A 14,022-nucleotide genomic window follows, 5' to 3' on the forward strand; every position below is an offset into this window, starting at 1 on the left:
ACTTGTATAGACTACAGTGCCTTTTAGTGTTACTTGCTTCACATCAAAGATGAAGAGTATCATGGGACCTACGGGCTTGCTTTGTCACGTGGTCTCACCATTCAATTGCACCAATATAAAATACATTCTAGTTCTTGCATTTTAATCTCCATGATTAAACGTGAAATTTTTAAAATACAATAGCCTTGCATTATATTTTTACCTGCTTATAGGTCATTTTGCATTAAAAGCAGGTTATACTGTAACGGCTACCTAGATGTTTCTTATTTCCAGTATGTTGCAACTAGTCATTGGGATGTTAAAACTCAGTGGAAGAAGGCGTAAAGAGGTATATTGCCACATGCAAGTAAGCAGGAAACAGGTTAAGATAAGCAAGGGGGGCATTCTAGCTCGGTGCACTTACTGGTAGGGGGGACGTTCTAGCTCAGTTCACTTACTGGTGGACATATTGCAGCCCAACAGGAAAAGCCAAATAAGCGCCATGGAAACAACACCCCCAGTATACATTGTGGACTAAGGAACTGGGATAGAAAACCAAGCACATTTGTACTTCGTGAAATTAGACCCACATAACTACACCAGTCCATTTCTAGAATTCAAAATGGACAGGTGGCTAAGCACGGGAGAAACCAAACTTCAGCCTGTGTGAATCAGTGGGGATAAAGAGCAGGGACCAGAGTAAAATACAATTCCTTAAAAGGCTGCGATAACTCAGACTTCCACAATACCTACTTTGGGAGAAGCCATGTGAACACTACAAAATATTAAACTTGAGACAAATCTTCTTGGAAATGGTTTATTGAACATTTAAAATGAGTAAGCCACAATGCTAGACATGTACAGATTGGTACATTGTTAAATGGTCGGCTATTAGGTATGTCCTCAGCATATGTGGCATGTTCTGAATGACGAGATATTAGAGGTAGACAATTTAAGGTGAATGCTGCAGATAGTACAGGTGGGACATACAGATGAATGCCACACCTTTGATCAAAAGAAATGACCAAAGCCTAAACAAGTTAAGTCAGATCAACTAGTCTCTGTAGCAGTTGGTTCTACAAAGTAGTCTCTGCAAGGTCAGTCGAGACTTCCAACACTAGAACAAACTGCCAACTGTGGTACTGGCTGCCATCTCTTGCCACGCAGATCTAAAGTCTGAAATCTTCCCAATGCAACAGCAACGCAAAAACCTGCGACATCCAGTGGGGGGCAAGCATCGTATGCATCAGAAATACGCTTCCAGTTGGACTCCCAAGCCAAAAACTCTGCAAGAAAAGAACAGACAGTTCAAGCTGCATTGCAGACTCAAAAGACGGGCTGCTGAAAGCACGGCAAGTTTCTAAAGCATCAGTGTGGGGGTTGTGGCCCATGCTGGTTTAACGCACTCATATTTACTCAGGGCAAACCCATATTAGAGCATTCGGCTATACTGTACAAAAACTAGACACATTTGTCATTTTTAAATGCGCTATTAAAGTAAAATAAACTTGTGTACAGCCAGTTTCAAAGTTGTGAACTCAATATTGAGAAAGTAGTCGCCATGTATGAGACCAAGCGTCCCTGTCTGCCGTGGAGACAGAACAGACAGGGATAGTATGAATCAATTTAATGTTTGCAGGGGGAACGACAATGTAGCACTTGGAGCTAAATTGTAACTTATCCTGCACCCCAAATGGGAGAAATCACAATGTTAAATTAGGGCAATGCAGTGGTACCAGGACTGACACATGGACAAGGGAAAGCAAACAAAGGCACTGGGGTATTGTGCAAGTGAAGCAAGCTACGGCCATGCTTACCAAAGTCGTCTGAACGTCCAATACGCTGCACATCCTAGAAGAAAACAAGACCATTAATATCAGAACATCCACACTGTCATAGTACACAGATTTTTACACAAGTGTCGCACCACCTTTTAGACTTGGACACTGGACATTAAGAAAGAGGTCCGCCCAGGTCACCTCAGCTGGTGCTTTTACTCTCCTTCCTGTATGTACCCTGCTAGCATAATTAATAAACTAGGAGTAAACCTAGTTGGTAATTTTAGCACGGTGCTTTAACAAGAAGTCAATATTTAAAAACGTAATCACTTGTCTACATCCCTCTACGAAACACGAGTTAGTAAATCTTTGTTTGCGGAACAGCACAACACCAGGTTTACACAAAAATACAAGGCTTTACACAAAAATAGAGACTATGCCCTTGAGAAACACAAGGACAGGTGTGAAACACAAGGACAGGTGTGCTCCTGGGCTTCAAATACACAGTAGTTTAGCTTCAGAAGTGAGACGCTTCCATCTAAACCCACCCCTCACACAAAGCTAAGCATTAGAGTAGATGCAAATACACCTGTATCCCATTTTACAAACGGAGCTATAAAAATATTGGAGGGAACCAAGGAACATTGAAATCTCATCAGGCCAACATTGGTTACAGACACTTGAGGCATGTCAGATTATTTAAATTAGCTACCTGAAAGCGTGTACACATTGGTTCAAAACATCTTCCTTCAGGTCCTTGGGAGAAGAAAGAAAAAAGGTTACCTAAAGCCACAAGATATCTACATAATCAAGAATCAGTGTTTGACCTTTACATTAAAGGGCCAAGCGCGAGTTATTTTTACACAAGCTGCATCTACTTACTACCTAGTAATCATGGCCTAGTTGGACAATGTGATATTGAGGCAGCCAATGATGTTTAAAAAAATATTGAGTATATCACCAAGTGACTGCATAATTAACTTTTAATTTTTGGGAAGGTGGCCATGGTTTCCACCCATCTCCTAAACAGTCATTGGCCTGTCTTGATTACAAAACAGAATTAAGGTGTTAAACAAGCGAGCTAGACAGGCCAATTAGTCCACCCACTTCCCAAGCAACTGTCAAGACTTCCGGAAAATACATTTACCAATCTGAAGTGGTGACAAAATAAACATTCCAGGTCTGCAGTGGCAGAACATTCTGCAAGCAAGGACTACCTCAACATTCTTGCAGAACGCAACCAAGACACCAATGGTCATTCATGACAAACCACCCCCGTCCCCTTCCCCCAAACCATGCATATACTTTGTGTACTTCGAAGCAAGTTAGGTTTTTGTTCAGCTAGAGTGCTGTTCAGACTTCGATACAAACAACCCACATTTTGCAGTCCAATGAACAGAAACTACACGTGTGCCAATGAGCAACCCACATTTGTTGTATTGAAGTGTTTGAGACCAAGCGTCCCTGCCAGCCGTTGCATCAGAACAGGCAGGGATAGTAGGAATCAATTGCTTTGTGCAGGGGGAACGACAACACAGCACATCAAGCTGGGCTGTAACTTATCCTGCATGGGTCATTTAATGCCAAGTTTAAAGCACCTCGGTAGCTACCCAGAGAGCAGATACTTGGCAAGGTAAAATATTTAATAGAAATACAACCTCCTAGTAACCAACAGTTATCCCTTTGGCATTAAAGAAACAGGATTAGGAACCAGCAATAGATAAATTTCCCATAGGCTTGCAAAGTGAAACATAAGTCTCTGCAAGTTGATTATCGCCACTTTTACCGTATTACAGTAGTCTATCCAGATAAAAATACTTACCAGTTGGCATACAGGACCACGGCACACGTCACCATCACAAGGCACGTCTCACAAAGTGCACCCTTCAGAGGAAAAGAAAACAATTTAGCAAAACTGGCAGGGGCTACAACATTGGCAAACAGGTCATACAGGGCAAAATTAGGCATAAGGTGGGCGAACAATAAAAAACTACAAGGCCAAGACTTCCGGAAAATACATTTACCAATTCAAAGTGGTGATAAAATAAAAAACGTCTGCAGTGGAAGAACATTCTGCAAGCATGAACCTCAACATGCTTGCAGAACACAACCAACACACAAATGGTCTTTCATGACAAACCACCTCCGTCCCCTCAAACCATGCATATACTGTACTTCGAAGCAAGTAGGTTTTTGTTTCAGCTAGTTTCCTGTTCAGATTTAGATACAATCCACGTTTTGCAGTCCAACAGAAACTACACGCGTGCCAATATGCAACCCACATTTGTTGTATTGAAGTGTGTTTGAGACCAAGCGTCCCTGCCTGCCGTTGCATCAGAACAGGCAGGGATAGTAGGAATCAATTGCTTTGTGCAGGGGGAACGACAACACAGCACGTCAAGCTGGGCTGTAACTTATCCTGCATGGGTCATTCAATTGCAAGTTTAAAGCGGCTCGGTAGATACCCAGAGAGCAGATACTTGGCAAGTTAAATTACGGCATAGAAATACAGCCTCCTAGTAACCCACAACAGTTAGCCCTTTGGCATACAAGGAACAGGATTAGGAACCAGCAATGGATATATTTCCTATAGGCTTGCAAGGTGGAACATAAGCCTCCGCAAGTTGCTAATCGCCACTTTTACCGTATTACAGTAGTCTATCCAGATAAAAATACTTACCAGTTGGCATACAGGACCACGGCACACGTCGACATTACACGACAAGTCTCACAAAGTGCACCCTTCAGATGAAAAGAAAAAACAATTTAGCAAAATTGGCAGGGGCTACAACATTCGCAAAAATGTCAGATACAGGGAAAAATTGGGCACAAGGTGGGCGACCAAGTAAAAAACTACAAGGACAAGTGTTGGCAAAGTCAATAGGTCTCACTTTGGCAAGAATTTGAGCTATTTACTTGTAAAAGCGATGTCCAACTCAGCTGTGGCGTCGATGTGAGGGGAATTGTGGGTTGAAGTTAGTTGTGGAAATGTGGCATGGAATGGTTTGGATAGTGTGGTATGGAGTGGCCTGGAATTATGTGGAGTGAGATGTCATTTAGTGAAATTGTGGAAGTGGAGTTTGTGGGATGTTATTCTGTGTTGTGGTGGATGCATGTGTGACGTGTTGAATTGTGTGATTTGTTCTCGAAATGGTGTGGAACAGTGCGGCTTTGAGTGAAATGGATTGGAATTGTGGCATGGGGTGCATTTATGTGGGTTGTTGCCATGTGGCAGAGTGGTTTTATATGGAAGACACTTAAGCTAGCTAACAGCAACGATGCCGTGCTTTCCTGGAGGTGTCCAAAAGCTGTTAAGGATGCAAGATTTCCGAAAACACCGTGCCTTGACGAATGTAGCAGCTTGGTTCCGGAATGAGGCTGCGAGGCTAGGCAGAGGGACAGAAGTCCAGAAGCCGATGCCATGCAACCACTATGTCTGCACATTAGGGTGCAGCATCCCAAGCACTTGCAAGTGAATTTCTGAATACACTACTTCATAACGTAACCAGTCTACGAAGTTTCGGAAAATAGAATAATCTCACCAGAAGTGAGACTTCTGAAAAAGTGGTCATTTTTCATATCCCACATTGTTTTGAGGTTACTGTGGATAACGGACTGGTTTCCACATTGGAAGGTCAAGGTGATGTTTAAGGATATAGCCAGTGAATACAATGCACCGGATATTAAGAAATCTCAACCAAAAGGATTCACAGGATGCTTCTGGCGAGGCTGTCATCTAAATGTTTACCACAAGACATTAGTTATGGGCTAAACTAAATTGTTTTTGGCTCACTCTTGTAGATGTGTACAAGTCTGCATTAAGACGAACGAATTTGAATTCAAATATGAAGGAAAGGTCAAACTAGTGGAAATTTTGAGGTAGGTCTTAGTGCCAGAAAGCACTTCTGGGTGTAATGAACCTCTGGTGCACCTCATGGTAAGATCTAGCAGAGGAGCATGCAACCACATGTTAAGTGCAAACATGCTCAGTCTAACAAGCCGATGGAGCTTTTGAATGGTTGTGTACAAGGAGGAATATCAGTCGTAGACGGTGCTAAATAATGCACGTTAGTATCCGGATGGTACAACAGGCGTTCAGGGCCTGCACCACGCCTCCTATTCTGCGTTACTGATCACAGGCGTGTCCATGCAAAAGTTGAACGTGATGCTGGTTTTTTTCGCGGTGCACCAAGTGCCCAGCATGTGGATACGAGCCTTAAGCAAGCAATGTAAATACACCACAGGAGACTGAATCTGATTCCCGTGTCAACAAGCATTAACTTGAGGGGGCATAGATTGTTTGGAGGCAGCCAGTTTACAGAGTAGGCCAAATGGCAAAATACACAAACAGAATGTAGCTGGAGGCCGGATGCCAGAGTGCCTTTTTACTTAGTTTAGGCTGCATGGAATCTATTCTCCACGACCAAGTGGGGAAGAATATGCAGTTCTTTTGCAAACGCCAGAACAAACTGTATTTTATTAGGTCTAGAACCCAAGAGGCCCATTCAGGAAGTAGAATTAAATTCTGCAGAAGGTGCTATAAGTTTCTTCCCACCTGCTGCAGTGCATGCTACGAGTGACGAAGACGTGGGAGCAGTGTGTAGGGTGTTTACTAAGAAGTGGAAGGGCCAAAAATAAGTGACCAGTAAAGTACTTGGAGCCCAACTTTTATTAAAATCTATAACTGGTGCGGGAAGAGAACTGGACACTGATGGGGGATTGTCCCAGTCTACTAATTCCATGCACAAACGATGCCTTACCAATGGTTACGGGGCCACAGGTAAGGCAATTTTGCAGCTTAGATAAGACTATAAGCACCCCTTCCTATGCGAAGCTCATGGGGCTCTAAACCCCCCCCCCCCAAAAAAAGAGTTCTCATTTCAAATACTTATTAGGTAATGTACGTGCAGGGAATTCGTATTTAATCATTAGTGTCATTATAATTAGCCAGATAAAGTTCTGTTAGGAGTGGTACAAGGGATAATTTGTTCTGGTCCGGGCAAAAAGCCGTAGGGGTGAAACATGTAGACCAGGAGATAATCACTCATGGTGCAAGTCTCTAATCCCCTTTAACAGCACAAGCTACAGGATTTAATAAGATTTAGACTCCATGTACTTTAATGTTATGTACTTATTTCATAGTCACCCTACAAAGTGCTCCCATGTAGTCTGTCATAGCACGCCACGTCGCGGAAAGAACCAGATGCAGAATGCCACCTGAGGTCACTTGTGGTTGAGGGTTATTTTAAGAAAACTGATTTACCTAATTTTAATCTACACCCCGATAGGGCAGAGTTTAATAGCAAATTGACTTCCTTTGGTTATCTACGCAAGACAAGAGGCTGAGTCCACATTGAGCCTGGCCTAACTCCCGACCCTTCGTTTTTGTAAAAAGGTTTCTGCAAGAAAATTATGAAACCTAAACTATATTGAACATGCAGCATAGGAAGCAGTAAAATACAGTTTTATTTCTTGGAAGGAACAGAGGAGTGCTGCAGTCAGTCTGCCAATTCTAGCTATAAACTCCTTTATGGCAACCCATGTTCTTCTCAAAAGGCAGGCTATTGCCCGAATATGAATTGGAAAACACCTGAATTTAAGACAGGATTTTTTTTTTTTAAAGCTATAAATTGGAGGCATGGTATGCTAAAAGTAGCAATAAAAGAACGAATAAAATCCAGAGCTACACACCATCACTGCTGCTCTTTAATTTTTCAATATTGAAGGAAGAGCGTTGTGGCCTGTCAAAGCGGCTTTCCACCTACAGAAAAGCAAATTGAGTAAGTTAGGACTCGAGCGTTATTGGTATACACAACTATAAGTATTTCCACCTGATGCTGAGCAGTAGCTGGTTTCGCTGAAGGCTAAAACATTCACTATAAACGGGTGCACAATGTTACACACACACACGGCAGAGACACAAAGTATATAAAGCATGCATGGTTGAAGCAGCCATGTGACAAAGCAGATGTTTCAAGCACCAACACCCTGAGCCATACGTTACTTAAGTGTCCCTTCTGCAACGACTACAGATATACACAGGCTTATGTAGTGCCAAGTATGCAACTGGAAGTGTATCCTGCATGGTTTGTCTCCCCAGTCATGGTCCGAGGACTCTGAGAAGTCGTAGGAATATACAGGATGCAGCTCAGCAACCCAAGGGCTGCGAACAATGCTCGCTCTCCAACGGCGTGGAAAGGGACTGTACGTCATGGGCCCAAAAGCCTACGCTCCCATATGCCACTAGGACAGAGCTGAGGGAGAGCAACCTCCCCAGGTATCCCCGTTGGGTCACAAATGGCCTGAAGCATTACACCCCACAAAAACCAAAAAGAAATCCCATTGCCAAAAATGGAAAACACACTTTGAAACTCAACTTACATTTGTATCCAAGCTCACTTGACCGAAACCAAAGACGCATTTATTCACCATGCAGCAACACTTTGACAAGAACCACACAACAGCAACACTTTAGATATCTTCACTCCGAAGAACGAAATGGTAAATGGAGTAGATGTAAAGTAATTACACTAGGCCTTAGAGACCTACCACTTACCCAGAAGCGCGAGGATCGTTTAGCTAAATAAGAAAAAAGTGCAACTATTAGTACAAAATATTCACAAACAAAATGTGCCCTCACCCCAGCAGCAAAGGGCTACATTTCACCACATCCAGCTTGCGCAAAGCCACACACTGCATTATGTACCCTGCATGGTTTGTCTCCTCAGTCATGGTCCGAGGACTCTGAGAAGTCGTAGGAATATACAGGATGAAGCTCAACAACCCGAAGACTGCGAGCAAAGCTTGTTCTCCAACAGCGTGGAACGGGACTGTACGTCAAGGGCCAAGTGCCTAGGCTCCCATATGCCACTAGGACAGAGCCGAGGGAGAGCAACCTCCCCCAGATATCCCTGTTGGGTCACTATTAAAATTATATTACCAGCCAAATGAACTAATCAAAACCAGCAAACCACAGCCAACCCAAACTTGTTCCAAGTTCAGTGCAAGCGTAGTTTTCCAAAGGAAACATCCTGCTATTGTACACGTTAAGGATTTCCCCAAATTTGTACCACATTATCTTTAAGGTTACTAAAGCGCCTTTTCCCTGCAGTTGTGCCATAGCACTATCACATTTCAACTCTACCGTTTAGATCATGTGAAGAGATTGACGCGACACATTGTGCCCGTTAATGAATGATGTACACATTCCAACCTAGCGAGTGTAGTGTACCAGCCAGGTAAGCAGTTCGGATTCAGACGTAGTACTATGGCAAGTCTTAATTTGATCGCCACTAGGACATCTGGCCCTGTGCAATGAATTTAGTACACGTTAGGGCCCTTAACTGAAACGGGAAACGGACAATCAAGGTACCAGATGGAAAAGAAACACTAGCTACCAAATTCTATGCCATCCTAAAAAAAAAAGCATTTTGTAGAATCCACTGCAGAATTTTTTTTTAAAGTATTACGATAAGAGAACACAACTAATGCAACCTAATTTCCTCAAAAGATAACTAAAGCCAACGTGGTAATTCCCATCTCAAATAATCGCGTAATATGCGAAACGATAAACGCAGCAAAACATGCTCAACGCAAAACACAAATGGGAAGTGCCACTTACCAGAATAGGCTCAGACATTACTCCTATGGGAAAAAAGAAAATCTGATTTAAGAGACAAGATGAGGCAACTGAAGAAAGATACATGGCGTTATACGTATCAATTATATGCCCCCACAATCCACCAGGACAGAGCCACGAGAGCAAACTGATGGGGTATCCAGGTTGGGTCACAGGGTACACAGAACAAAAGAAAAAACAAACTATAACATTCCATCTTAATCACCACGTTTACCTACACACGCTTGACATATTGCCCTAAGGTGATAGCTATGCCAGAAAGTTTGCGGCATGGAAGATTTGAACATGCGGTGGGTGGGGCTGTTAGCTTTGCTTTTACCTGCACGTGGGCCTCATGGATATATTTATGGGGATATAGTATTGCGGAGATACCCGTCCAGGGGTGATTCCAGCGCTCTACAAATTCTCCATTCATTGTCACCATGACCAGATTTGAGGCAGTGCTGATGTAATATGGGGTGAGGGAGAGCAACAGAGCGGGAGGTGCGGTCGCAGATACAAGCCAGAACAGAAACAAATATAAAACGATGGGCGTGAAGTAAGCCCACATGATACAGCATGCCACTGCCTAGGCTCGACCGAAAAAGGAAAAGAAAGGCTTCCACCACGTGGCACTGAACGCAAGTCTTCACAGCAATGATTTAAATAAGCACGATGGTCTTAATTAACATCTCTGAACAGCATGTTGGCCACAAAGTAGTGATGAACTACAACTGTATAGTCATCGTGGAGCGTGGCCGTTAATATACCCCTTTAAGAAGTCTGCAAAGTTTAAGAAACGTTACAGAAATGTAGTCTTTTAGGGGAGGTCCGAGGTGGGCTGATATTTACCTGCAATTGTGCTGTGAAGAGTCACTCTAGAACGAACTGCGCTTCCTTCGGACATCGCAATGCTGTGAAATACAGAAATAAAAAATTAGTGGAAAGCCTTCAATACACCTGAATTTCGTGGGAGAAAATGTCCAATGTTTGAGAACAAGCGTTCGTCCAATGAAGTGGCAACAGCAAACGGAAGTGCAGAGGGGAACGTGTTAAAGTGAGGCTGCACAGAGCTGTGCTACCTTATGAAATATTAACGCCCAATATTAGCAAGTAGGAAATAACCCACGAGTATTACAGAGCGCACAAATCTCCCCATTGGACACCTGCCTGCCAATCTGAACCCGAAACTTATCCTAAAGTATAAGTTAATTTAAATAAAAAGTATGAAAACCACTCCGGTTTGGAGAAGGACCGTTATTCGAGTCACTACCACAGAATTACCATAAACATGAAGCTAGTTTAAAGGATATTCAGATGCTTACGAGTTGATAAACACCATATACACAGTATAAATTTGCCAATTTTGGAGCTTGCCTTAAACGTATCTAGGTGAAAGAGCTACCTAGCATGAGTTAAGCGCTAAGCAACGCATCTTTAGTGGTGTAAACAAATATCCACGGATGGGTTCAATTTTGCTGCAGATCCGGAATGTACGCCGGAAAAACGTGGTTTAAGTGAGGCTGCACGGAGCTGCGATACCTTATGAATTATTAACGCCCAATACTAGCAACTGGGTAAATGCCCACGAGTAATCCTGAGTGCACACATCTCGTCAATCGGACACCTGACAAGGATAAAGAGCCAATGATAAATTGTGTTTCTACACAACATGAACATGCAAATTTCTGGGGCTGGCCTCAAAAGTCTAGTCGAGCTGAAGGAGCTCAACACAACCCCTTTATTTACTCTAGGTGTAAAACTTACGGATGGGAAACGGACCACACCCCATTATGTAATGGGGATCAATGTCACTTTTTCCATTAATTAACCTTCAAGGCTTGTCTAGCCACAGGCCAATGATATCCACGTTTAGGTCAATACAGGGCACAGTAACAGCTGTAGCCAGAAGCCTAAATGCCCCATTAAGTATGTAACACAGGACAGCACCAAATTTACGAACCACTGAGTTAGTATCAGAGAATTATATTTATCTTCAGTAGACCAGTTTGCCCCCACCACCTTTTGATTTAAGGTGGGAGTTACGACAGCAGCCAATTTCTTCGCTGAAGTATTCAGTGTGCAGGTTAACCGTGCTCAGAAAATAGGAAAGCAACTGCAGTTCACACTAAAATAGTCACTCAGTATGCATTGCTCAAGCGAAATTCCCTTGAAATACCATCTTCACCATCACCCATAATTACGCCATGCACAGTATATATGATTTGTTACCTGGACCAGGGTGTGGGGGGCAAAGTGATCAGCGTAAAGTTTTATCACCATTTGGTTGTCTGTCCCGAAAGATGTTTAAACCATCATTTCACTTTGCCCAGCTTCACACGCGTTGTACTACCCTTCACTTGTACAGGGTATGTTTTTGCATCAGTGGACACGTTATACGCCCACAATAAAGAGCTAACAATTACCTGCATTTCAGCCTTCACTCATCTTGTGTTCCATTTCGTCCGAAAGTCTACCCCTGTAGGAGACAAAGCCGCCATTAAATCGGTGTTCTTAACAGAGACACGAGCAACACACGTCAGTTTTAAGTGATCAGCGTAAGGTTTTATCACCATTTGGTTGTCTGTCCCGAAAGATGTTAAAGCCATCATCTCACTTAACCCTCCTGGCGGAACACTGCATTTCTCGAGTCAATGCATAATAGAAGGTGAACCATGTTTACAAGCCCCAATTAAAGGCTGCATTCAAAGGCAACATTGTTTTTTAGCATCTACAAGTTCAGCAAGCGAGCTGATTAAATAAAACCGACCGTCTCAAAGTTGCGAAACGCTACGGCTAAATCGAGTAAAAAAAAAAAAAAAGTGCTTACCAGAGACTGCGCGTGCCGATAGGCTGATCCAAGCTCCATACAAGTTACTCTGCGACACTTCCTTCAGAAAACAAAAAAACAAGGAAAAAAAATTAGAACAGTACAAGCGAATATAGATTTAAGCATCAACACGAGTCCGAAACGTGACATCCGGAGTAGCTCTGCAAGACCCACTTTACATTGAGTTCTAGGTGTCGGCCACAATATAGTGATGGATTACAACCGTGTAATCCACTGTGGAGAGCGGTCCTTGATCTGCCCCTTAAGAACTGGCTGCAAAGTACCAACAACTTTGCAGCAATAAAAGTCTCTAGGGATAAAGAGAACCAAACGGGTGCAGCACACGGATGCTTACATTTTAAAGCAACGAAATGATTAACGTCTAAACTGGCCATCATGCTCTCAAGCCCCCAAAAATGGCGTCTATGGCGCCCAACCACGTGACATTGCGTGTGCAACGAGGCACACATTCAACAATACAACTTTTTTTAAACGTGTCCATCTGAAACATTGACAACCAATGCGAGGTTTGTTACCACAGATTCCGAGTTTTTCACCATTTATTACCTGCAACTGTAAAGAACGGCGGCGCCTGGTTCCGGTTTGCTTTCTTCAGCCCCCATGTCAGCGAACTGGAGAATAAAAATAAAGCGTTTCAGTCGGAGATCACAATTCGATTAGGCCAAGTTTGCAAGAGGAAAGCGTGTTTGAGACCATGCGTCCCTGTCAGCTATGACCACAGCAGGAATAAAGTGATCTCTGCAGCAGAGCGACAGCCTGGCACTAACCACCCTGAACAAAGCACAAGCAAAGATTGCACAACCTGGCAGCTCGCGGGAATGACTAGGTTTGACGGTTTAAAGAACGCAAGGGCCAAAAGCAGCATTAATTACAGGATCCACAGAGCTGCAACAAACCGTAGAACTCCTAAAATATAACTATTTAGGCCACCTATGATCAAGGACAATTGAACTACAAGGAAAGGTATACACAAAGTAATGCACCACTTTTAGTGTTAGCGTTAACTCATTCACTGATTTCACACGTTTACACTACTTGGTCAAGTGGCACCTTACTAGATCTCTGACATTCAAATAAAAAATAATAAAGGGGGCCAGTTAATCTTCGGTTGAGCGCCATGTTTATTGGCCCGGGTGTAACCAGAGGCACTTTTTTTAGTGTGGGAGAAATTCTGAGTACACCATAAGTTAAGAAGTTAATCTAAAATTACGTGGAACATTCCGCAACCTCGCATAAATATTAATACGTTTAAATAAGCGGTTTAACACACGATATAGTATAACAACCTTAGATAGTAGGCAAACCATTTATTTTTCAGAGTGAAATTAAAACCACCGATGCCATATCAGCTTACGCCCAGGCTAAACTAAAGCAATAAAGCAGGACGTACATGCGAAAGAAGAAAGGACGTTTGGGTAAAGACCGCATGGGAAAAACATTTTACCTGCTCGCGATGAGGCCAGCTGCTGCTACGGACACCACGCGAAAACGAAAGACGGTTAAAAAGCGCGTGTGCTGGATTTATACTATCGGAACTACTTTCAGCGCTGGGCGGGATCTTAGTATGGGACTCTTTTATGGGCCGCAGCCGTGAGATGTAGTCGGAGGGGTATGCATGCGTGGTTCATGCTTTATCTCTTTTCTTTCTACGAAACGAAACAATATAATGTACAGTAATATTAATAATAACGAATCCAACTGGAACGATTTTTTCACCTACGTGACCACAGGCGGAAGGGTACGAATGGGACGTTTCACCAACAACTCGTCACTGGAAAAGTACAATGCCAAAGCTC

At 43.0% G+C, this 14,022-nt stretch overlaps 1 long non-coding RNA gene and 8 other non-coding genes across 9 annotated transcripts; all 9 read right to left on the reverse strand.

Moving 5' to 3' along the window:
- Positions 1-782: 782 nt before the first annotated feature.
- Positions 783-13,723, reverse strand: LOC144792482 (uncharacterized). Its single transcript, XR_013602569.1, has 13 exons — positions 13,671-13,723; positions 12,773-12,837; positions 12,206-12,266; positions 11,802-11,854; positions 10,228-10,289; positions 9,379-9,401; positions 8,314-8,336; positions 7,449-7,518; positions 4,438-4,499; positions 3,580-3,641; positions 2,470-2,513; positions 1,797-1,830; positions 783-1,265 (listed from the first exon to the last, which is right to left on the reverse strand). It is a non-coding gene; the product is annotated as an uncharacterized LOC144792482 (long non-coding RNA).
- LOC144793256 (small nucleolar RNA SNORA63) lies at positions 1,541-1,667 on the reverse strand. Its single transcript, XR_013602854.1, has one exon. It is a non-coding gene; the product is annotated as a small nucleolar RNA SNORA63 (small nucleolar RNA).
- LOC144793285 (small nucleolar RNA SNORA81) lies at positions 1,896-2,066 on the reverse strand. Its single transcript, XR_013602877.1, has one exon. It is a non-coding gene; the product is annotated as a small nucleolar RNA SNORA81 (small nucleolar RNA).
- LOC144793261 (small nucleolar RNA SNORA63) lies at positions 3,202-3,327 on the reverse strand. Its single transcript, XR_013602859.1, has one exon. It is a non-coding gene; the product is annotated as a small nucleolar RNA SNORA63 (small nucleolar RNA).
- Positions 4,057-4,182, reverse strand: LOC144793258 (small nucleolar RNA SNORA63). The gene has a single exon (XR_013602856.1). It is a non-coding gene; the product is annotated as a small nucleolar RNA SNORA63 (small nucleolar RNA).
- On the reverse strand, positions 7,828-8,047 carry LOC144793198 (small nucleolar RNA SNORA73 family). Its single transcript, XR_013602842.1, has one exon. It is a non-coding gene; the product is annotated as a small nucleolar RNA SNORA73 family (small nucleolar RNA).
- LOC144793201 (small nucleolar RNA SNORA73 family) lies at positions 8,456-8,675 on the reverse strand. Its single transcript, XR_013602844.1, has one exon. It is a non-coding gene; the product is annotated as a small nucleolar RNA SNORA73 family (small nucleolar RNA).
- On the reverse strand, positions 11,630-11,701 carry LOC144793296 (small nucleolar RNA SNORD2). Its single transcript, XR_013602886.1, has one exon. It is a non-coding gene; the product is annotated as a small nucleolar RNA SNORD2 (small nucleolar RNA).
- Positions 11,923-11,994, reverse strand: LOC144793300 (small nucleolar RNA SNORD2). Its single transcript, XR_013602889.1, has one exon. It is a non-coding gene; the product is annotated as a small nucleolar RNA SNORD2 (small nucleolar RNA).
- Positions 13,724-14,022: the final 299 nt, after the last annotated feature.

The sequence above is a fragment of the Lissotriton helveticus genome, chromosome 11 (genome assembly GCF_964261635.1).
Source record: "Lissotriton helveticus chromosome 11, aLisHel1.1, whole genome shotgun sequence".
NCBI classification, from domain to species: domain Eukaryota; kingdom Metazoa; phylum Chordata; class Amphibia; order Caudata; family Salamandridae; genus Lissotriton; species Lissotriton helveticus.